The sequence below is a fragment of the Cynocephalus volans genome, chromosome 4 (assembly GCF_027409185.1).
Source record: "Cynocephalus volans isolate mCynVol1 chromosome 4, mCynVol1.pri, whole genome shotgun sequence".
Lineage (NCBI taxonomy): Eukaryota > Metazoa > Chordata > Mammalia > Dermoptera > Cynocephalidae > Cynocephalus > Cynocephalus volans.
The window spans coordinates 40,380,814-40,407,301 of record NC_084463.1 but is presented as its reverse complement, the minus strand read 5'-3'; the positions used below and the strand labels follow the sequence as shown (position 1 = coordinate 40,407,301).

The 26,488-nt window shown below is 36.8% G+C and overlaps 2 pseudogenes; one reads left to right on the top strand and one right to left on the bottom strand.

The window, feature by feature from the left end:
• LOC134376044 (zinc finger protein 717-like) overlaps window positions 1-26,251 on the bottom strand; it is a 31,671-nt pseudogene extending 5,420 nt beyond the window's left edge.
• LOC134377390 (U4 spliceosomal RNA) lies at window positions 910-978 on the top strand (annotated as a pseudogene).
• Window positions 26,252-26,488: the final 237 nt, after the last annotated feature.

Here is a 26,488-nt window from a genome sequence, read left to right as displayed (position 1 = left end):
AAACTCATGTGGAAATTTGATCCCCAATGTGGCAGTGTTGGAAACTGATTGAGTCATGGGGACAGGTCCCTCATGAATGGATTAATGCTCTCCCTGGGGGAAGGTGGATTAATGAGTGAGTTTTCACTCTATTAGTTCCCATGAGAGCTCATTGCTTAAAAAGACCCTGGCCCCTTATCTCTCTCTCTTGGTTCCTTTCCCCATGTGATCTGCTTGTACCCCCGGCTGCCTGCCACTTTCCACCATTAGGAGAAGCAACCTGAGGCCTTTGCCAGATGCAGCTGTCCCAGAATCATAAGCCAAATAAACCTCTTTCCTTTATAAATTACCCAGCCTCAGTTATTTCTGTTATAGCAACACAAAACAGACTAAAACAGAAAATTGGTACTGAGGAGTGGGGTGTTGCTAAACAGGTATCTGAAAATGTGGATGCAGCCTTGTTTCCGGGTAATGGGCAAAGGTTGGAGGAGGTTGGAAGACTTAGAAGAAGAGAAAAAGATGAGGGAAAGTTTGGAATGTCTTAGAGACTTAAGTGATGGTGAGCAAAATGCTGATAGAAATATGGACAGTAAAGGTCATGTGGATGGTGAGGTCGCAGGTAGAAATGAGGAATGTATTGAGAATTGGACAAAAGATAACCCTTGCTACATCATACCAAGGAACCTGGCTGCATTGTGTCCATGCCCTTGGACTTAGTGGAAGTTGCAACTTAAGAGTTGTGAACCAGAGCATTTGGCCAAAGAAATTTCCAAGCAGCAAAGCATGAAGGAAGATGCATGGTTGCTTTTAAGAGCCTATTCTTACTTATGGTGGCAAAGTCATGATGTAAAGCCAGAATTTTAAAGGGAAGCAGAGCATAAAGTTTTGGAAAATTTGCAGCCTGTCCATGCAGTAAAGAAGTAGAGAGCCAGCTTTGCGCAGTGGCAGTATCATAGCCAATGAGGTTTATCCGAGGCATGATTATTGCTAATTGAAAGAAGTAGAGAGCCAGAGAACAATGCAAGGGTGAAGCAGATAAACTGGTTGTTAAAGACATTATCTTGGCAGTGAGGCATCCAGATGGTAATAGTGGAGAAAATGAGAGGAAAGCCCTGCAGGCATTTCAGAAGTCTGGAAGCATGCCCCACACATCACAGACCCTGAGGCCTAGAAGGACTGAGTTATCCTGGAGGATACACCTGGGGCGCAGCTGCCCTTGGGATCCTGCTCCCTGTATCCCACCTGCTCCAGCTGGAACAGCCCCAAGTGTGGTCTGTGCAGCAGCCCTGGAGAGTAGCGGAAACCTTTGTGGTGTCCATGCTGTGTTAAGTGTGCAGCCGGCAGGACGTGAGAGCCGTGGAGTCATGGCAGCCTCCACCCAGATTCCAGAGGATGTATGGAAAAGCCTGGAAGTCCAGGCAGAGACCTACCACAGGAGCAGAGAGACCACAGAGGCCATCTACTAGAGCAATGCCAAGCAGAAAAGTGGGGTTGGAGCCCCCACAGAGAACCCCCACCAGGGAAATGTCTAGTAGAACCAGTGCAGCAGGGCTGCTGCCTTGACCCCAGAACTTCAGGGCCACTGGCAACATGCAACGCAATCCTGGAAAGGCTATAGGCACCAGTGTGTTTCACTGGGCTGTGCCTGGCAGAGCTGTGGGAACAAGGCTGCCTGATGCTTTGGGGGCCCTGATGCCCTTTTGTGCCCAGGATGCAGGGATTGTAATCAAAGAACATTATTTTGTAGCTTTAAGATTTAATGCCTGCCCTGCTGGGATTCGGACTTCTCTGGGACCTGTTTTTCCTTTCTTTTAGCCTGTTCCTCACTTTTGGAATGGGAAAGTGTACCCATTGCCTGTTCCACAATTGTATCTTGGCAGTAGATAAATTTGGTTTTGATTTTCAGGGCCACAGCTGGAAGGACTTTTGGGATAGAATGATTGTATGTTGTATGTGAGAGTGACATTAGTTTTGGGGGGCCAGGGGCAAAATGATGGAGTTTGAATGTGTTGATGAGTTTGGATCCCCTCCAAAACTCATGTGGAAATTTGATCCCCAATTTGGCAGTGTTGGAAACTGATTGAGTCATGGGAGCAGAACTCTCATGAATGTATTAATGCTCCCCCTGGGGGAGGGGGCATTAATGAGTGAGTTCTCGCTCTATTAGTTCCCACGAGAGCTCATTGCTTAAAAAGACCTTGGCGCCTTATCTCTCTCTTGCTTCTTGTCGCCATGTGATCTGTTTTTACCCGCTGGCTACCTGCCACTTTCCACCATGAGTAGAAGCAGCCTGAGGCCTGTGCTAGAAGCAGCTGTCTCAGAATCATAAGCCAAATAAACCTCTTTCCTTTATAAATTACCCAGACGCTGATATTTGTGTTATAGCAACACAAAATGGACTAAAATGGGTCTGTATATACTTTCTTGTTGAATTGATCTTTTTAGCATTATATAATAACCTTCCTGATCTTTTCTATTTTGAAGTTTCCTAGGCTTGAAGTATATATTATCTGAGATAAGCATAGCTTCTCCTGCTCTTTTTTGGTTTACATTTCGATAAAATATCTGTTTCCATCCCTCCACATTCTGACAGTGTGTATCTTTATAGGTGAGGTAAGTTTTTTTGCACTTTATATTGTGGATTCTTGCTTTATAATCCATTCAGCCACTTTGTGTATTTTATTTTATTAATTTATTGATATACAATGTAGTGATATATGTGTTCCTTTACCAATTCCTCTCTTTTCCCTCTCCCCCTCCCCCATCTACGTTATCTGTTCACTTAACAAGTTCAAGGAATTGTTGTGATTGTTGTGTCTTCTTCCCCGCCAACCCCTGCCCACTGTTTGTTTGTATATTAATTGATTGATTTTTAGCTTCCACAAATTAGTGAGAACATGTGGTATTTCAATTTCTGTGCCTAATTTATTTCACTTAATATAATTTTTTCTAAGTCCATCCATGTTGCTGCGAATGGTAGCATTTCATTCTTTTTATAGTACAGTAGCATTTCATTGTGTAGACATACCACATTTTCCTTATTCACTCATCTGATGATGGACATTTGGGCTCGTGCAACTCTTGTCTATTATAAGTAATGCTGCAATAAACATTGGAGTACAGGTATCCCTTTGACATAATTATTTCTATTCCTCTTATTATATTGTAATTAAGGCATTCAATCCATTTATATTTAGGGCTATTATTGATATACATGGAGTTGTTACTGCCATTTTATTATTTTTTTCTGGTGATTTTGTAGGTTATTTTTTTTCCCATACGTACTGTCTTCCTTTGTGGTAAAGTGGTTTTCTCTAGCATTATATTTTGATTTCTCGCTATTTTTAGTATGTCTCTTAAGCTTTTGTGTTGTGGTTACCATGAGGCTTACAAAAATCATGTTACAGAATTTTATTATAGTAACAACAAAAACATAGCAAACTCTATGCTTTGTTGGATTCCTTTGCTGGAGACATATTTATCTGTTCTTCTTCAATCTTTTACTTTTACTGCTTGTAATAAATACAAGAGGCTTTTTCTAAGGAAATCATGCAATAAAAATGAGAAAAAAGGATTCTGAATTGCAAAACTTTATTTAAAAAAGAGTAAAGCTTTACTTTAGTGCTCAAAATATAATTCTGGGTATAAAAGAAATCCTGTGGAATTCAACTTAAAATCCTTAAAAATAAATGAGTTCAGCAATGTAGCAGGTTATGACGTCAATGTAAAAAAATCAATTGTATTTCTATATACTAGCAATAAACATTCTGGAAACATAACTAAAAAAGTGATACCATTGAAAATAGCATCAAAAAAAATGAAAAACTCTGGAAAAAATTTTAGGAATGCAAGTGTTCTAATTTTATACTAAAAACAACCGAATGTAATGAAAGGACAAAAACACAAATTTTAAAATGGAATAATGACTTGGATATTCCCCTACCAGCAGTTCACTGTAATTTTTTAGAGCCCAGCATTGTTAGGAGTGATGGTACCTTGTACTTGGTCATCAGAGTTGAGGTAGAGAAGAGTTGATAGAACTGAGAAATATGTGAGAGCCAAAAACAAATGAACAAAAATCACATATTTGTGTGACTATGAGAGGATCCTGGACCAACCTGTTTTCCAAATATCTAGATTGCAATACTTGGAAAACCTTTGTTGACAGTTATGAGAAGAAAGAAACACACACACACACACACACACACGGGATTTCCCCCAGTTTTTAATTTTTTTTGTGTGTTGTTTATTGACTTTGTTTTTGTTGCAAGAGCAGGAAAACATTTTGTGTTTCAGGAGTCAAGTTTGAGAAACATCAGATGACCAAGAATAGAACTCATGAAATATAGATAAGATCTGGATGAAGTGAGGATAAAATTCAGAACCAGCATGCATCTTTGAGCACAGGTGATGCTGTCTAGCAAGAGAACACCAATAAGAACAAATACCAAGTCTTGGACATGGGGTCATTTAAACTTTCAATTTTGAACTCCCTATGTGGACTAAAAAGAAGGGCAAGAGAGTGTGAAGAGAAAACAGGGACACCAGTGTTACCGAAACCAAGGAGAAATTTCAATGGCTACTGAGAATTATATAATAAGTCGAGGACTAAGGAGTGTCTTCTGGTTGGAGACAGGAAGCCATTGCTGACCTGAATGAGCTTCAATTAAGTCCTCCATACTCCCATGAGGAGCAGACCATGAAGAACAGCACTTCTTGACATTGGCTTTTTTTTTTTAACCAAAATTATGAATAAGGGTTCCATTTCCATCTCTAGCATTTGAGCGCAAACTTTGCTCCAGCCATTGTGGATACAACTGCCACAATGTGGTTTCTGCTCTCCACCTTACTTACAAGGGCCTAAAAAATACAGTAACTAAGACTATTTTAAGGTTTTAAAATATTTTCTCAAGGAAACTAGACTGGTATGGAGGTACTCAAAGTCATACGATTTTATAACTATCTGTAGGAAAAAAATCTTCAGCAAACATCATTATTTCTTAAAAGGACTGCAGCAGCCCTAATACAATCAGGAACAATACAGGTTAAGTACAATAACTAATCAATCAACACTGTCCTGGAATTCCAAGTTAATATAAAATCACAAACAAATTAATGTGTTTTTAGATGACAGCTACCTTGTTACAAAAGGCACACTCATGAACCTGAAGAGAAACCAGATGGGTAAAACAGGATCTCTTCTTCAGAAACTTAACCCATGCAGTTATGGGAGTGTAGTCTATAGGAGGAAAAGTATCGGTGTTCAGTGGGGAAATGGAGTCTCTTCAATTTTAAACTTTATCATTGTTGTGTTGGAGGACCTTTGATGTCAATTTAGATAAATTAGTTAAAAATGACAGAAAAGCCCTGAGTCAAAGAAAATATTTGTAAACTGGAACTTCCTGTTTGAACAAGATGACAAGAACCATTTTTCCTCCTCCTATCTACAACGTCCAACTATAAACTATGGAATTTACCTAAGAAACACCCACAGGAGTACTCTGGAAGGCTGTAGAAATAAATAAACAACAGAGTGCCAGGATGTCATTATACTCTCACCAATCAGGAGAAGGAGACCCTCCTGATGTTTTCCAGAATGTGGCAACAGAAGGTAGTCAGGTAGGGTCATTTATCCCTAGACTCAACCTGACTTCTGTGACAACAAATAGCGACTACATTCCCGTTCCCCAAGCCCAGCATGACCTGAGCAAGATACTCAGAGCCCTGGGGGCAATTAGCAGACTGTGAGTCTGTTCTCTTTTTTCCCCTATAGATGCTAAGGCAACCAGGCAGCTCCTGCAATGACCCACCACAACCAGTGAATTATTCCAGGAAGATGTACATTCACATGTATGTCATAAGTTACTATTCCTTCCTCCAGCGCTTTAGGAGAAATATGCTTGGGGACTGTGGACATTGTCCCTATGTAAAAAGCTCACAGATTATGAAATCTGTTCCCAGAAAGCCTGACTTGTTGGGGTAGGATTGAGAAGTGCATGGACCCAGGAACACTAACCTCTGGGAGAATCTGCTCCCACCATCTCTGACATACTAGCAGAGTCATTCATTCTGCTGTTGTCACTCTCTGCAGCTCATGTCTTTGCTCTGAGACTCAGGGATGGTGTTTTTACACTGTTTGAAAAATAGCACAGCCCAGCTGTGAAGAGCAGAGATGCCAAGCCTGAGAAAAGAGAAAAATGGCACGTAGGGACCTTGGAAGCCTATTCATACTCCGTTTTCAAAAAAGGGCTTCTGAAAGACCAGTAGGCCAGCTCTGATTGGATAATCCTGTTAGTGGCCATCAGCCAATGAGAAAATAATATATTGAGACTCTTCCAAGAGTACTTGCCAAAGACCTCCACCTACAGCATATTCATCTTCAGAGTTCATTTTCATTTTTTTCAACTTTTCTTTTTTAATTATCACTAAGTCCAACACATAAAATTACACACATGTGGAATACTAGAAAATACAATTATATAACCATAATCACAAACTTTAGAATATGTCCATGACTCATCTCATTTGCATTTACTCTTTCACCACTCCAGCTCTAGAAAATTTTTAATGCCTTTCCTGTGCCTATGGATGAGCCTTTATAAAAATATCTTAAGTGCAAAAATAAATTATGTAGTTTCTTTAGGTCTAGTTTCTTTCACATAGCTGGACAATGTTGATGATCTTTCCTGTTAGAGCAGATATCATTACTATATCTGCTTTGATTGGGGAATAGTATTCTATGCCACAGATACACCACATACATGTTAAATTCTGCTTGTGGATGAATATTTGTTTCATTTACTTTTGGCAATTATAAATAGTGCTGCTATGAGCATTCATACATGAGTCTTTGGCCCTAAACTTATCTATTTTTTTATTTTTTTGCATGCACTTGAAAAAGAAATGTTTGAGCACTACGGTGATTCTAGATAATATTTTGAGAAACTGCCAAAATGTTTTTCAAAGTGCCTGCACTATTTTACATTCTCATTTACAATATGACAGTTCCATATTCTGTACATCTTTGTTGACACTTATTATTGCCTATATTATAGCCATTTTATTGGGTATTAATTATCCTCCTTAAGGTTTTCATTTGCATTTCTCTAATTACAATAATGTTCATATTTCCACATACTTATTGATAATTTGCATATCTTCCTTGTAGACACGTGTATTTAAATCCTTTGTCCATTTTAAAGACTTGATTGTCTATTATTGACTTTTAAGAGTTTCACCTTTATTTCAAAATATACCCCTCACAAAGATAAATAATTTAAAACTTTTTTACATTAATTGACTTGTCTTTTTATTTTCTTTATGGCCTCATTTGAAAAACATAAGTGTCAAAATGTTATCAAATGCAGTTTATCTTTTATTTCCTTTTCTAGAACGTGATTTTGGTGTAATTTCTAAGAAATTGTTACCTACCTTATAATTACAAATATTTACTCCATTATTGCTCTATAAGTTTTATAATTTTATCTCCTACAAACAATAAGAGATCTATTTTGAATAGTTTTGTGAATGGGTCTGATTTGTGTGAGGGGTTCAACTTTATCTTTCTGCAAGTGTATACAATTTTCCCAGCACCATTTGCTGAAAAAGCTGTCTGTACAAAAGACAGTGTTTTGTGTGTGTGTGTGTGTGTGTGTATTTTTCTGGAAAAAAATAGCTAGTCTTTGCCATGCAGTATTTCTCCCTTATGTGAATTCTCTGATGTCTGCTTAGGTGTGACTTCTGACAAAAGATGTTCTACATTCATTACAATGAGCGTTCCATATCCACAAGATCCACATTCGTGGATTGAACCAAATATAGGTCAAAAATATTTGAAAAAAAGAAAGTATGGCAATGCAAAATATACCAAAAAAACTACAACTACTTATATTGTTTTTAACATATTCAGTAATATAAGTAATCTAGACATGATGTGAAATTGTGCAGCAGAATGTTACACAATAGCTCACCACTTCATATAAGACTTGAGCATCCACAGATTTTGGTATCTATGGAAAGTTTTGAAACCAATCCACTGTGGATATGAATGGACAGCTGTACATTCATAGGTTTTCTCTTTCACATGAGTTCTCTGATGCATCCTGAAGTGTGCTCATGACTAGCAAGGTTTGATTTCTGGTAGGAAGATTTCCTACATTCATATGGTTTCACAACTGTGTGAGTTCTTTGATGTACACTGAGGTCTGCTTTACTGTGGAAACGTTTCCTATATTCTTTACAATCATCTGGATTCTCACATGTGTAAATTCTCCAATGCTTGCTGAGGTTTAACTTCTGGTGAAAAGTTTTTCCACATTCACTTCATACATAGGTCTTCTCATCTGTGTGAATCTCTGATGCATGTTGAAGATTGACTTACGTTTGAAGGTTTTTTCACACTCATTGTATTCATAGGGCCTTTTCTATGTGTGACTTTTCTTATGTTTATTGAGATCCAAGTTATGGTAGAAAGATTTTGTACATTCTTTATACTCATATGGTGTCTCACCTGTGTGAGTACTGTGATGTACATTGAAGTCTGATTTACTTCAGAAAATTTTTGAACATTCATTACATTCATATGGTTTCTTACCTGTGTGAATTCTCTGATGTCTGGTGAGGTTTGACTTCCCATGAAAGGTTTTCCCACATTGACTACGTTAATATGGTTTCTCACCTGTGTGAAGTCTCTGATGTACACTGAGGTTTGATTTAGAGTAGAAAGTTTTTCCACATTCTTTACATTCATATGGTTTCTCACCTTTGTGAGTTCTCTGATGTCCATTGAGGTGTGATTTAGAGGAGAAAGCTTTTCTACATTCACTACATTCATATGGTTTCTCACCTGTGTGAATTATCTGATGCCTGCTGAGGTGTAACTTCCTGTGAAAGGTTTCTCCACATTCACTACATTCATATGGTTTCTCACTTGTGTGAATTTTCTGATGGCTGCTGAGGTGTGACTTCCTGTGAAAGGTTTTTCCACATTCACTACATTCATATGGTTTCTCACTTGTGTGAATTTTCTGATGGCTGCTGAGGTGTGACTTCCTGTGAAAGGTTTTTCCACATTCACTACATTCATATGGTTTCTCACCTGTGTGAGTTCTCTGATGCCTGCTGAGGTGCGATTTCTTGTGATAGGTTTTTCCACATTCACTACATTCATATGGTTTCTCACTTGTGTGAATTTTCTGATGGCTGCTGAGGTGTGACTTCCTGTGAAAGGTTTTTCCACATTCACTACATTCATATGGTTTCTCACCTGTGTGAATTCTCTGATGCCTGCTGAGGTGCGATTTCCTGTAATAGGTTTTTCCACATTCACTACATTCATATGGTTTCTCACCTGTGTGAAGTCTCTGATGTACACTGAGGTTTGCTTTAGAGTAGAAAGTTTTTCCACATTCTTTACATTCATATGGTTTCTCACCTGTGTGAATTCTCTGATGCTTGCTGAGATTTGACTTCTCATGAAAGGTTTTTCCACATTCACTACATTCATATGGTTTCTCACCTGTGTGAATTCTCTGATGCGTGCTGAGGTGTGACTTCCTGTGAAAGGTTTTTCCACATTCACTACATTCATATGGTTTCTCACCTGTGTGAAGTCTCTGATGTACACTGAGGTTTGATTTAGAGTAGAAAGTTTTTCCACATTCTTTACATTCATATGGTTTCTCACCTGTGTGAGTTCTCTGATGTTCATTGAGGCGTGATTTACGGTGGAAAGTTTTTCTACATTCTTTACATTCATATGGTTTCTCACCTGTGTGAATTCTCTGATGCGTGCTGAGGAGTGACTTGATGTGAAAGGTTTTTCCACATTGACTACATTCATATGGTTTCTCACCTGTGTGAATTCTCTGATGTGTGCTGAAGTGTGACTTCCTGTGAAAGGTTTTTCCACATTGACTACACTCATATGGTTTCTCACCTGTGTGAAATCTCTGATGTACACTGAAGTTTGATTTAGAGTAGAAAGTTTTTCCACATTCTTTACATTCATATGGTTTCTCACCTGTGTGAGTTCTCTGATGTTCACTGTGGTGTGATTTAGATGAGTAAGTTTTTCCACATTCTTTGCATTCATATGGTTTCTCACCTGTGTGAGTTCTCTGATGTACATTGAGTTGTGATTTATAGTAGAAAGTTTTTCTACATTTTTTACATTCATATGGTTTCTCACCTGTGTGAATTCTCTTATGCTTGTTGAGGTTTGACTTGTCATGAAAGGTTTTTTGACATTCACTACATTCATATGATCTTTCACCTGTGTGAATTCTCTGATGCTTGCTGAGGTTTGAGGACTTGTGAAAGGTTTTCCCACATTCATTACACACATATAGCTTCTCCCCTGTATGTGTGCTCTTATGGATTATAAGGGGTAATTTCTTCATGAATGATTTATCACATTCACTATATTTATAGGGTTTCTTTTCTGTGTGTATTTTCTGCTGTTCAGTGAGTGCATAATTTTCACAAAACTTTCTCAAACATACATCAAACTGAAATGCTTTCTCTGATACTGGAATTGTCTCTTGGGCAAGAACAGCTGACTTATAAAAGGCTTTCCCATAATCAAATTTACAGGATGTCTCTCCCATATATACTTTCTTCTGTTCCAATAATATTGGCTCTGTGTTGAAGGATTTCCATTGTCCACTATATTCAAAAGCCTGCTGCTGAGCATGAATCTTGGAATGCTGATTAAGATGCTCACAATGTCTCCACAATTTCCCAGTTATATTACCCTCATCAGATTTCTCTCCAGCATGCATCCAATCAGCCTCTCTAGGAGGAAGTGCATTCTGACATACATTGAACTCTTTGCACCTCATTCCTAAATACTTTTCACTATTTATAATTGAATTTGAAATATGGTTTGAGCTCAAATGAAATGCTTGGTCTATTTCAACTCTCTCCTCACTTGATGTATTGCGGTTGGTAATTACAGCATCCTGCAAATGTGTATCATGATGTTCTTGGCTTTTTGTAATTAGAGCTTTGACTATCTGTACATCTAAAAGAAGAAAAAAATACCATATCCATAAGCCACACATAAGTACTGCTTAAATGAGCATGTAAAGGTAAAGAAGTTTTTTCATATTCTCATGAAATAGGATTGTACAAAAATGAATAATGGAAATTGGATTTATAAGTATACATGTTTCCTACATACTACCATCATGTAATAAATTGTATTAACATATTTTCTGATGTACAATTTTCTTTATTTTCCATGCATAAGAAAATATTTGGTAAAACTTTCACCTACACTTGGTCATAATTTTCAACCAAGTGCTTATCATGTGACATTTGTTTACCCTATTTTATTTCTCAATTTTATTCTTATAACAACAGTGGGTATCACATAGTGCTTTTCCCCCTTCTTATTCTGATTTGAGTATGGTAATACTTTATCAGATCAGGTACTTTCAGGATCAGCAGGAAACCAATTTTCTTTCATTTAAACAGAAATTTGGCTTAGGTTAAGAATTTTGCTCCTATTGTTCATTTAGTTTTTATTCTAAACGTTCGTTTAGTTTTTATTCCAGACATCTGGAAATTTTTCAGATAAAATATCTCCTTTCCCACACAGTAGATAAAACCATCTTACTACAGCTTTCTCATTTAACATCACTGCCTCTGCTTCTCAAAAAGCTCCATTTTACCACACTGTGCACCCCTTTTCTGCAGGTTTAAGACATTTGGTTGTCAACCCAGGATGTACCCACAATATTTCCATTTCTATTTAACTCCTTCTGAGTTTAACTGGCATTCTACCTCCGTTTTCTGGTGCAGACACCTCTGCTTTATAATTTGCTCTTTCTGAGGCTTTAATTTTTTGCAATGAAGATTCAGTTGTGTCCTATTTTCATAAAAAAAATAAAGTCTTGTGTACATTCCTTGTTATCTTGGTTTGGTTTAGAATAATATTCACAAAGAGAAGCAGAACGTGCTAACTTCAAGTTCCAGTACTCCACAAAAAAATCTGAGCCCTTCCAAATAAAACTCTTGGTTCACTTGATGTTGGGACACACAATCTCCTGAATCTCCTTCCAAGTCCAGTAGCTCCTTTCCAGGTGCCTATGCTGTATCCTTAACAGCTTCATACTTTCTGATTCATGGTACACAATGCTCACTTCTCAACCTCTTTGCTCATCTTCTTATTAACACCCTAGGTAACCTCCTCTATAATTATGACTTTAAAAATCAGCTGTAAGCAACCAATTTCCAAATTTGTAGCTCCAATAGTGATGTCCTCTCTAAACTCTCAATTTTATACTTATGCAAGTATAATATGTCAAATCTGGAGAAGAGTTAAGTTGAACTTACGTTATGCCAAAGTAAACAATAATCTTCCTAGAACTGCCCAATGTGGATATCCTTCTTAAATTCTCACTACCCACTTTTCTGTCTCTCTCATTGTGGTTACATATTCCTCATGATTCTAATACAAATATTTAATGTATATTATTATCTTGATTCTCATCAGAATGTGAACCCTATGAAAGAGACATCATTTAGATTATTGCTGTTTTAAGTACAACTCTATATAAAATAAACAGTGCATAAAACCCACTTAATTATGATGTAGTTAAAAATATGTGAATAAATAAATGTTTGTGCTATAATTTAAATGTTCCCCCAAACACATATTGAAGCTTGATCATCATATTAACAGTGTGAATAGTGTAGAAAATCTAACTATGGTATTTGAAGTGTAAGGCTTTGAGGAAGTTATTAGATAGTGAAGGCCATGACTTTATGAATGGATTGATCTGTTCATGAAATAGTGAGTTAATGGGTTATTGGGGGTAGATTGGTGGCTTTAAACAGCATGTGGACACACTTTTGCCACTCTCACCTTGTGACACACTGCACCAACTGTGGACTCTACTGAGAGTCTCCACAAATGAGAAGACCCCCACCAGATGTGATGCATCAGCCTTGGACTTGTCTGCCTACATAACTATAAAAAATAAATTTTGTTTCCTTATAAATTACCAATTTTCATTTATAAAGTTACAAGCAGAAAAACATGGACTAAAACATTCTGGAAGAAGATGTACATGATAATGGACCAAAAGAGAGCTACCAAGAATACAGATAAAGTTCACAGTAAATAAAAGGGTCTAAAAGAAGAAAGGCAGAGATTAGATTTGGGGAAATATATGAACTACTCATTAAAATAAAATGTGGGTGTATAAGTGTTAGAGCCCTCTTTCAAGATTATATAATGCATGAGTTTCTAAGTAGGCCAGCAGTTCTCTGGTCTGAAATCTAGCAAATATATTGGTAAAAACAGCTGAACATGACCAAAATCTGCTGGACCTTACTCTTTCCAGCCTCAGTGCCCAGGACATAATAACCTTGTAGACTCTGGTTTTGGGAGTCTATTGTCCATTGTTCTGCTTCTTGCTCCAACTTGAAGATCACTTCAGGTTTGGTAATACAGTACCCTTTAATGGATAATAAAAGGGACTTTGCAAAATTGTTGTCAGGTTCTTGAAAGGATGACAAGAGTTCATCTTAAGATGCTATGAAATGACAGGGCCAATTTCAATGTTTCTTTGGAGAGGGATGATGCATTCTTTATGGAATAAAATCGTACCTACATAGCATTAAATCTTATAAGTGATTATGTATCATACAAGAAGAAAGTACTGCCCCAACACTGAGGAGTTTCACTCACCCAATGACACCAGGTTGCTGTAGGTCTCCAGCATCACATTCCTGTACAAAGTCCTCTGACCATCATCAAGGTCCTGCCACTCCTCCCATGTGAAGTCCACAGCAACATCCTCAAAAGACACTAACCCCTGTAACAGCACATTTCTCCTCAACTCAAGTCACCAGACCTGGTTCACAAAATGGAAATCTGGAAGTTCATAATTCTGTGGGTGCATGTACATATGTATCTTACAACAGGTAATGTAGTCCATATGGTAGAAGAAAGAAAAATCACAACAGGAAGATTCTGCAACTGTAATCAATTATTAATTGCAAAAAAATACTACTACAAAGCCACTTTAAAGATCTAGACCATCATTATTGCTACAGATAAAAGGATGAATAAAATTCTACCCTCCGAGGGATCTATATCATAGTATGAAGACATAAGTATAAATACTTACCTGAAAAAAAAGTGAGTTGAACTAATTTAGAGCCAAGTGCAATACAGTGTGGTGTAAGAAAGAATGAGAAAATATAGTTCTATTTTGTGTTCAGTTTCAACTCCACTGAAATGCCAAAGATGCTTAGCTTTTCCATGTAAAGTATATGAGTAAAGAGCAAAAGTCAAGTCAGAAGGACACAAACAACTCACTCTATATTAAGGGAACTACATACAGTACTATGTCTAGAGGATGGGATAAAAACAATTTGACAAAAATCAAATATCAAAAATCTTATGCCCTCATTGTTGACTTTAAATTACTTTCAAATTAAAAGCATGTACCAAACATTTCCAAATTTCCTCTCTGTGTGCAAAAAAATTGCTTGTGTCCACCCCGGGGTGAATACTGCCACTTTTCAAACCACGAGGTGTAAATAATAAGGTCCTGTAAGGACAGGTAAATGACATAATCAGATTTGCATTTGACATTCATCCACTAGAAGGGAATGGTTAAGGTGCTTGTGCGAGAATTAGAAGGGAAGAAAACAGAGTACTAGATGATCACCTGTCATCAGGACACACAGCAGTAAGCATAGCAAAGAGGAAAAAAAGGAAAGAAAAAGCAGCAGCAGAACATGGTTCTACTTTGCTGCACAGAGAATAAAAATGAATCTTATTCCCAGGCTATTTACATGATTTCAGCTACTTAGGTATTGGCATTGTAAAGTAAAATTTGTAAAATTGGGTTAAAAAACATCTATAATGCAGAAGTGACACAGATTTGAACACATTATACTTAAAATATCTTTGGAAATGTCCAAATGGCTATTAGATATATAATTTCAGTGTTTAGGACAGATATCTAAGCTGATAATAAAGACTTAGAAAATATTAGAATTTCATCGATGTCTTTAGTAATCAGAGTTAATGAATCTATAACATTAAACTAAAAACTTAGGGAATCTGCAGAAACATTAATATATAAAGATAGCAGAAGAGAAATAGACTGTGAGGATCAGGAAAATTTTTCTGAATTTATTTCATGAATAAAGGAAAACTCAGTATTAAGAAGTCTACCAATACAATTGATCACTTTCATAGTTATGAAGCAAAATCCTTTGATTATCTATGTAAACATTAAAAAGGTACTTCTAGAAGTACATTCCACTTTTCTATTCCTGCACACACACACACAAACACTTGAAAATCATCACTACATTGTAAGAACAAATAAAAAGCTGAAGACTGAAAAATCAATAACTCTTCTTGAACAGTAAGAAAGAAAAGGACACATAGCACACTGCTGCCCCAAAGATTAGCGAGGCAGACAGGCAAATATATGGAGTCATGGCTTATAGGAGTGGATATTTACTATTGGAAACCACCATGGGAAACAGTGTAAGAGCGGGAAAACTTAAATTGTGACTGACAAATTGATGGAGGCTCATCAATAGAGTTGTAGACAACTCTGAGGGTTAAAACTCCAGGAGACCCAGTCATAGCAGGAAACCAAAGTACTGTGTAATTCACTGTCACAAGCATGAACAGGATCCTACAGTTAATAATAAAAAAGATCTCCCCCCTGCTTTCACCTCTGAGAAAAAAGGCAAACCTTTAAATATGCCAGAATATTCTGCTGTTTCTTCATTACCTACTCTAAGATATTTTGTTATAGAAGTCCAAATGGACTAAGACAGCTCCCACCTCTCCACAGCTTATGACCAAATTACTGAATGCATATTTACAGTAGTTTCTTTTTCCTGTTACATCATATCTGGCTATAAAGAAAACAATTACAATGCACTTTTAAAGACAAACCCCACCACCCCATAATAAACAAGCAAAGAAACACAGCTGGAAGTGATAGAGGAAGCATCAGAAAAAGCCATGATCATAATGTTAAAACTTTCAAACAAGTTATTTTAAAAAAAAAACTGATGAATAAGCTTAGGGATGAAATGGATAAAGTAGAGAGTACTTAACAGCAGATGGACAATGAAAGTACACATAAGAGTTCTAAGAAAGTACCAAAACAAGCAAACAAACATAAAAACAGTAGCACAGATCAAAAACACTGTAACTGAAATAAGGAATGTTTTAAATTAGCTTATTAACAGACTGAACAAGACTGAGAAAAGAATCTCTGAGCTTGAAAATACATCAATAGAAACTTCAAAATCTGAAAAACAAAGAGAACTAAGACAGAAAAGAACATAATATCCAAGGACTGTGGGAAACTACAAAATTGTCCCATAGAATAATGAGACAACCACCCTCCCAAAAAATATAGAAAGAGAGACAGAAAGAAACAGAATGTATATTTGGAACAATAATGCCTGAGAGCTTCCACAGATTGTCAGACACCAAACCATAGACCCAGGAATCTCAGAGAATATCAACCATGATAAATGCCAAAAACTTCACCTAAGCATATCATTATTAAAACACAGAAAATCAATTTAAAAAAAAAACACAAAAAGGAAAAGGGAACAAAATCTTACTATACTTATAGAGAAGAAAAGATAAGAATTACATATAAAATCTGCTCAGAATACATGCAAGTAAGAAGTCAGTGAAATGAAACAATCAAAGCGTCAAGAGAAGAAACCCACCGACTTAGAGTTCTCTACCCTGTAAAATCATCCCTCAAAAGGGAAGGAAAAATACTTTCTCATATGAACAAAAATTAAGGAAATCTGCTGCAGTGTAAATGTCTTGCAAGAAATATTAAAAGAATTTCTGTTGACAGAAGAATAAGATGCATATAGTCAGAAATCTTGATCTCCATAAAAAAAGGAAGAGAATTAAAAAAGAAATAAGTGGAAGTAAAATAAAAGATTTTATTTTTCTTATTCTGAATTGATCTAACAAATAAGAGGTTGTACCCAATAATAGTGGAAACAATGTATAAAGTTCTATATGCTTTTACACACACACACACAAATTAATAATTTTAAAATAGAAAGTCAATAGCGACAATCAAAAACAAAGAACAAAATATCTGATTCTTCGGAAAGATAAATAGAGTTAGGAATCCTATAAAAAGGCTATGGAAACACAGGACCAAAACAACCAATATTAGGAATGAGAGGAGGGGCATCCCTACAGATCCTGTGGACATAAAAGGATAATAACGATATACTGTGACTAATTCTCTTGCACACATTTGAAAATTTAGATAAAATAGATCAAATCCTCACAAGATACAATTAACAATATTCACACAATATGAATAAGCATATATCTGTTATAGAAAATGAGTAAATCATTAATAATCTTCAAAACAGAAAACATCCATCCCAGATGTGTTCAATGGTAAATTCAACCAAACATTTAAGGAAGAAATTATAGCAATTCCCTACTGTGTATTGGTACTTCCCAACTCATTCTATGAGGACAGCATTACCTCAATACGAAAACCAGGAAAAGACATTACAAGAAGAGAAAAGTACAAATCATTACCACTCATGAATATACATACAAAAGTCCTCAAAAAAATATTGGTAAACGTAATCCAAAAATGTATTTTTAAAAAGCTGTGCATTATGATCAAGTCAGATTTGTTCCAATCATGCAAACTGGTACACATTTGAACATCAACTAATATAATCCATCACATCAGCAGACTTAAATAGAAAAACCTTATGATCATAGCATAGAACCAGAAAAAGCATGAGACAAAATACAGCACCATTCCTGATAAATACTCTCAGTAAACCAGAATTAGAGGGAAACTTCATCAACTTGATAAAGTCTATCCACAGAAACCCCAGCTAATATGATACTTAATGGTGAGAAATTCAAAGCCTTCCAACAAAATCAGAAACAAATCAAGAATGCACCATCTCAACACTCTTTTCAACATCGTACTTAAAGTCCTAGCTCATGCAATAAGATAACTACTTAAAATAAAAGGCATACATAAAGGAAAATAAAATAAAATTGTCTTTGTTTACAGATCATATGATAGTGTGTAAAAAATCCAAAACGGACAAAAAAACTTCTGGAACTAATAAGTGATTATAATGAGATTGCAGGATCCAAAGTTAATATGCAAATTTGATCACTTTCCTATATACTAGCAAAAAACACGTGGAATTTGAAGTAAAAAAACAAAAAGTGAAAAAACAAAAACCACACTATTTACATTAGCACCCCAAAAATGAAACAGTTGTGAATCACATATCTCACAAGAAATTAATATCCAGAATACATAGACTCCTTCCACTCACAAGTCAAAAAACAAATAACCTGTTTAAAAATGGGCAAAGGCCTTGAACAGACATTGCTTCAAAGATGATATACAAATGGCTAACAAGCATATGAAAACATGCTTGACATCACTAACCATTAAAGAAATGCAAACTAAAGCCACAATGAGATATTACTTCACACTCAATAGAAAATCACAAGCACAGGCAAAATTGGAACCCTTGTCAACTCTTTTGGTGGTGGGAATGTAAAAGGGTGCAGCCACTATAAAAATAATACAGTGGCTTTTTAAAAAATTAAAATTAGAATTACCATATAATCCAACAATCCAATTTTGTGTATAAATTTAAAATAATTAATAGCAGTAGTGCAAAATATTTGCACAACTGTGTTCATGGCAACATTATTCACTTAGGAGTTGGAAGCACTCCACATGTCAACAGACAAATGTGAATACAGAAACAAAACATTTTATGTTCATAAAGGAATATTAGATAGCCTTAAAAACAAAGAAAGTCCTCACAGTCTTAAGCTGTAACATGGAACTTTGATAATATTATGCAAAGGAAAATAAGCCACTCACAAAATGACAGATATTGTATGGCTCCACTGATGTAAGTCAAATTTTTAGAAACACAAAGTAGAATGGTGGTTGTCAAGGTCTGGGAGGAGAGGGAAATTGAGAGCTGTCATTTAATGAGTACAGACTTGCAGTTTTCCAAGATACAAAGTTCTGGATATCTGCTGCACAACAGTGTGAATATACCTAACACCACTTAAAGGTTAAGAAATGGTTAAATTTATATGTGTATATGTGTTTTTTTACCGAAATTAAAAATAGATTATTTTGAAAATAATTTTAAGAGGCCAGTAGTTGATCATACTGAAAAATAAGTGAATAAATAAATAAAAATAAATTGAGTACCCAAAAACAATTTAGGAAAGGAAAAACAGGACAAAATGGCAATTGAGACAAAGAGAAACTGGGAAGCAAAATAGCAGACCCAATTCTAAGCTTATTAATAATTAGTTTCAATTGAATTGGACTAAATATTCTACTTTATGCAGAGACTGTCAGGCTTGACAGGAAAGTAAGACCCAACTATATGCTATCCACAGAGACATGATTTAAATACAAAGACACAAACAGAGTAAAATTTTTAAAAATGGTAAAAGATGTACTACACTGACAGTAAGTATAAAAAGCCTAAGTCAAGATATTAATATTAGCAAAAAGAAACTTCAAGACAAAAATATATCAACAGGGAGAAAAAGAAAGCCCTTTCATAATAACAGAAGTATTATATGCGAGGAAGATGTAACAATTATAACTATGTCTGTGCCTAAACACAGAGCCACAAAGTACACTCACATGGTGCTTAAAGACTGGGTAAGTTCTGAAAAATGTGTCATTAGGCAAGTTTGTCACTCTATGAACCTCATAGAGGGCACTTACAGAACCTACATGGTACAGCCTACTACATACCTGGACTACCATGTACATTACTGCACAGATATAAATGGGGTCTGTTGACTAAAATGTTATGTGGCACATGAGTGTACCTGAAAAAAAAACTGAGCTAAAGTGAGAAATTGACAAATCCACATTCATAGTTGCAGAATTTCTTTTCTTATGAAATAACCAGATAAAATTATCAGGAAGAATACAGATATAATTGACAAAATTTTAACTATATTATATTATGGATATGTATATTTGTTCTCTGTCTCTGCCTCCTAGCATACAACTCCTAAAATCCTTAGACTCTTCAAAGTGATGAGTGTCACTGTGCTTGCTAATCAGTTGGCTGGTGGCTGGCTGCACCTGGGTAAATTCAGGATGGGAGCTGATTGTCAGCGGAGCCAACTTTGTAATTAGAGGGTTGGGACTTACAGCCCACACCCCCAACTTCCAGGGAGGGGAGAGGAAATGAAGGTTAAGTTGATCAACAGTGGCCTATGCTATAATCAATTGTGCCTAATGCGACCTCCATAAAAACCCAAGAACACAGGGTTGAGGGAGCATCAGGACAGTTGAACTCATCCGTGTGCCAGGAGGGTGGTGTACCTCATATCCAAGGGAAAGGAACCTCCTGTGCCAGGACCCTTCCAGGCCTCACCCTTTGTATCTCTTCACATAATTGTATTTTTCAAAATGTGCTTTGGAATGAATGAGAAAGTGTAAGTAAATGTTTCACTGAGATCTTGGAGTCCCTTTAGTAAATTTATATAGACTAAAGAGAAAGAAGGGCTTTGTGGGAGCCAGTCAGAAGATTCAGGAACATTGACTTGCAACTGGCATCTGAAGTGGGGACAGTCTTGGGGATGGAGCTCTTAACTTACGAGATATGATCCTACCTCCAAGTAGACAGTGCCAAAATAAATTTGAATTAGAAATGCACCCTGCTTGATGTCTCCTGCAAAATTGCTTCTAGGCTTAGTGTATGAAGAGAAATCCTCATGTATCTGATGTCAGCTGCCAGCAGTGTGTTGGGAGTATAGGAGGGGAAACTGAGTATGTTTTTTCCCGTCCAACCTAATTGATATTTGTAGAGTACAATCTGAAGCTGCTATGAATAAATGTGTCCACCAATGTTAATGTGTTGGAAACTTGATCCCTGTTATAACAGTGTTAAGAAGTCAGAAAATCCAATTATAATACTTGAAAGGTGGGACCTTTAAGAGGTGACTGGATTGTGATGACAATGCCCTGGGGAATAGATTAATCCACTCACAAAGTAATGGATTAATGTGTTAATGAGGTATTGTGGGCATAGAATGGTGGCTTTGTACACTGGGCACATGAAAGTGCTCTTGCCATTCTCACCATGTGTTAATCTGCATTGCCACAGGACTCCCTACAGAGTCCACACCATGAAGAAGATCCTGGACTTGAGCTTAGCCTCCAAAATTGTAAAAAATAACCTCTTCTCTTAATGCATTATCCAGTTTCACATATTCTGTTGTAAGAAACAAAACAAAACAAAAGAAAAAGAAAAAAACCAGACTAATACAGGAACACTCATCAAGACACAGTACACACTGACCTATAAAACAAGACTCAAGACTGAAATACTATAAAGTATGTTCTCTAAACACAATGAAATTAAATTAGAAACCAACAACAAAAGTATATTCACAAAGTCTCAAATATTTGAAAATTACATGACACACTTTGAAGGGAGGCTAAAAATCAAAGAGCCTGTGTCTGCTCTGTGGGGGTAGCTTTGGTCTACTGGATTTTAATGCACAGAAGCCTGTGCTTTCTAAACTAATGATTACATCATTTCTTGTACCAAAAGGCCAGAGAAAGATAAAAGATGAAAAGGAGGCCATTGGATCCCCAAATTACTATAAGCAAGAAATAGAAAAAAAAAAAAGTTGGTCAAGTACAAACCCAAGCATGTGAGGATTAAGGATGCTGACAGAAAATTGTGACAGCCAAAGGGGAGTGTAAAGAGTCACAAGGAAACTTTCCAGGGATGAGGACCAGGCCCTGTTCAAAGAACTACAGCACGTGGCCAGTGGGAAGAACTAACTGATCAGACCAGTGTCTGCATGTGGCTCCCCTTCCCACCAGCCCTCTCTGAAAGGAAGTGCCCACATGTTCCTGCCAGTGTCTTCACTGTGAGGTGGGTGTGTCTGGAGGAGCAGATGACAGGCCACAGGACCTGTTTATGTTGGGCTTTCAGCCCGTTCTGTAACAGCAAAAAATTTCTGAGGCTCTTGAGAGTGGAAAATTATATTCTGCACATGACAGAATTTTGTGGGTAACTGTGGTCTTGAATTTTTTTTACCTTAAGGTACATTTCTAATAGCTACAAGGAAGTATTCAACAGGGAGTTTAATCTATGGTTGAAAGGCTGGCAAAGAGGTACAAACTGGAGAGGAATAGGTCTGAAAACTACAGAGGATTGAATCTCTCAAGAAGAATTGCAGAGTGAGAATAGGGCCCAGGATGGAGTGATTGGATGGACTCTGCTACAAATAGAAAGTAGAAGAATCCAGAGAAAAAAGAAGAAACCGTCAGTGAGGTCATCATAGCAAGTAACACAGAAGAATTTCTGGGAACAGGTCATGAACAGCAGTTTCAAATAGGGCAGAAGATTCAAGTAAGGCAAAGGCTAGAGAATAGTCATTGAAACTGATTATAATTTAGGTGATTGGCAAACTTTTGAAGAACTGAACTATAACTACACTGAGTGGGTTCATGAGCAAATGAACGGTGGGAACATTTTCCAGAAAATATAACTTTGCACAGTGTGCTGCACACCTGCAGGAACACAGGAACCGAGAGAAACCTGCAGAGAGTGACGCAAGAATCTGTGGTTGACTCAATCCTCACAATGATCCAGGTTTTAGCTGTGAACCAAATAAGGCCTTCCCAAAGCTGTTTGGGTTCACACTGTGTTAGAAATTGCAGAAAAACCTTTTTAAGGGAATTGTTCTTTACCACTAGGTCATTGTGTTTACTGCAGAAAACTGAAAGTATTTGTTTTCAAGTTGGTGGTAAAAAAAAGAACTTTCCACAACATACTCAATGAAAATAGTCTGTCAGACTTTGGTGGCAGCAAATCTGGATGTTCCATAAAAAATGTAGCATACTGTCCTCTCAAATTTCATTCCAATCAAGAAACAAAAGTTCCTTTTTGCCATGACATCAAAAGGACCGGATACAAATTTTCACTCAGCATGGAGTATCCTAAGTTCTGCCAAGCTGCTGTGTCTACACGCCTTTTTCTTTTATTCCTACATTTCCCACAAGCTAAGTTTTACTTATTTATACTTTTCTATTTTAATACATGGACCCCATAAAGGTCATAAATACAATGTAAGACAAAGTAAAGGACATAAACAAACAACTCACCAAAGACTTATTCATTTTTTGTTGCTCTTGGAAATGCAAATAGCACTCTGGCAGCACAGCTGAAAGAGAAAGAAAATGGAGTGAATTAAGAAGAGAACTGGTGTGACTTGATCTTGGATTCTCCTCACCAAAACACTGCCGATTAGCTGGAAACAAGAACCACCACCACCAGCAACACAAGAGACTTTTCTCCCTATTGGACGATAGTCCTTTATGCCTCAAAAAGAGGAAGCACATAAATAACTGAAGATGCATCTATAAATACATTAATTGACAAAAAGCAGACAATTTAATTTGGGGTTAATGAAAACAGATGAGGGTACTTAAAAAGTCTGCATAAACATTAAATTAAAAGATAATGTGAATCCTTCAATACACTTTTTGAAGTCCCCTCATAGATTACCTATTGCTTTAGCAATATCTAATTTTACCTTAAGATATAATTTAATCATTTAAACCAAAGAACAAAATATCATGTCTTCACTAAAATTAATGTGATAAAATATACCTAGGCTGTATTAACCATTTGCCTATTAATACAGGGATTTCACACAGGAGTCCACATGAGTGTTTCCACTATAACATATCTTGCTTTTATATACCTAAACATCAGAAAAGTGTACATCTTTCACCCCAACATTTTTTGCCCATAAGTATAAAAAAAAAGTACATAGTACATATTTCTTGTGGTACACTCTTCCAGTAATAATTTCCAGTGTCAGGTATCCCTGTATCCATCTTCTCATACAGTATGTTCTTGCAATAAACTGGGCTTTGCAATTGATTTTCTTTGGCAACTAAGACATTAGAAAATGTGATGCAAACATGGCTTTGGAAAGTGATTGCCATTGGTGCTTGCCTTCTTAGACACAGTGATGTTGTAAAGAAGCCTGGGGCTATGCTGTTGGAGACACAGGACCTACCCAAGAGCCAGCAAAAGCCACAGGACAAGAGAGTGATGACATCTTAAACCAACCAGCCTCAGTCGAGGCACAAGCTGACTGAAACCTCATTTGCAGTCCAGGCAACACTAATATAGAAACTGCCCACCTGAGCACACTCGAAAAAGCATTTCCATAGCAAATACACATGTAGCAAATGAAATATGTTTTGTGTTTATTTCTGTTTTTGTAAGCCATTGAATTTTGGTTAGTTTCTTACCTAGCAAATACTAACTGTTACACAGAAGATGTCAGAACTCAACAGTAACAAAATTATTTGGAAGAAGACATTTAAAATTACATGTCAAAAATAGTCAATAGAAATTCAAAATCACACACACAAGTTTTGAAAATCACACAGAATGACAACTGGATGGACTTCAGTGAGGTTGCTAGAGCTCACGGACGCCACATGAATTATATAAAGCAATTGGTTGCATCAGTAAACTGTTTTGTAAGTTTTTAAAATTTATTTCTCAAGTCATAAACAAGTCTATTTACCTAAGTCTATTTACCTAAAAACATAAAACATAAAAAGTGTCTGTTACTTATAAGCAAGTATTACACTGTAACTTAATTACATTTTAAGACATAGGTGTGGGGCTGACCCTGTGGCTCACTCGGGAGAGTGCGGCGCTGGGAGCCCAAGGCCATGGGTTTGGATCCTATATAGGGATGGCCAGTGCACTCACTGGATGAGTGCAGTGCAAGTGACACCAAGCCAAGGGTTACGATCACCTTACCGGTCACTAAAAAAAAAAAAAAAAAGACATAGGTGTGGAGAAGCGTGATGCAGTCTAATCTGCCCATTTTAAATAATGTTAAATGGGCTCCCATTATATCCTTGCAGATTTCACAATTTTAAAGAACAGATTATTAACATTAAGTGGAAAACACTTGTGTTGTTGACCCTTTGAAATCACATAATCCATAGAAAGTTTTGGAAATAAAAAAGGATAGTGATATTTAAGGCAAAATAAATTAAAGCAATGTTTGATCTAAGTTAATTTCATTCTCACAAAGATAATCTCAAAAGTAAACAAACGCTTTTTTATATTTTTTTATTCTTAGTTTTACTGTAACATAGTTGATTGTACATATCTGTGGGGTTCAGAGTTGAATATCGATATCTGTGTGCAACATGTGATGCTCAAATAAGGATAACTGGCATGTTCAACAATATACAACGTCATCATTTTTCACAGCCCTTTATCAATTCCTCCCTCCCCCTTCCCCTTTCCCACCTCTGGTAACCTCAGCTCTCCTTTTGAAAAGTTCAATGTCTTATTGATTGTTTTTCTTTCTTTCTTTTAATTTATACATTTATTTTTTAGTGCCCACTTATGAGTGAAGGCATGCAGTCACTTATTTTGACTTAAGTGTGGCAAAAGGATAACATTAGCCAAAAAGTCAGGCTGTGTAACATCAACAGATTATGTGACCACGGGCAAATCACATCTCCTAAAATCCATTTTAAAACGATCTTTCTAATAAGGTAGGAATAACTTGGCAAACACTTCCTGAACTATTGAGAACAACTATTAGGATAGTGAGAGCCTCAGGATTCTCTCTAGATGCCAAATATGGTGATAGGCTATGTTTGAGAGAGCTCAGACACTAGAAGCAATCAGGGAAGATAGAAGAAACGAGAGCGTGTTTAGAGGGCACTGTAGGCAGATCCTCTCAGATATGACAGGTTATTCCTTCATTCCAGACCATATATTCAAGCCCCCTACTATAAGTAACATTTCCTAGGCCCTCGCCTATACTCAAACTCATGTCGCTTTTGAAAGATGGTGCAAATCTTTCAATAGCACTCAGTCCCCAATAGCTATTGAACGAGAACACCTCACTCAATCAACCAACTCGTGTGCACTCCAGACACTGGGATCAGTAATGGGTTGGGCTGTGCAACGCTAGGATCTTGACCTTTGGGGACATTGTAGCCTGTGCTCCGAAGCACTATTGAGAGGTCTCAGGCCAGAGGGGAATTCTTGCAGGGGAGATTCCTTTTCACTGCGCACCATCCTTCAAACTTTTTAACACCTCCTTTACTCCTAAGAAAACTGGACCATCAGCCAGTGGCCCAATGTTTCTCCTAGAAGTCACTGTCCCTGGAGACTCGGTCATGTACAAACATCTGTAGACTTGGACCAGAAGTACTAGGCAGGCCACACAGTGCTGGAGGGAACAGAAACTACACTTGCTAAAAGAGACACCAAGACGCCCCACAGATACAACTTGCAGAGAGTAACACTGAGTGTGCACACGCTTCACAATTCTTTCTCTGGGAACTTGAGGGAATTTCGCTACTATTGCGAATGCACTCATCTTACACATCAGTAAACTGAATGTCACTAGGTTAGT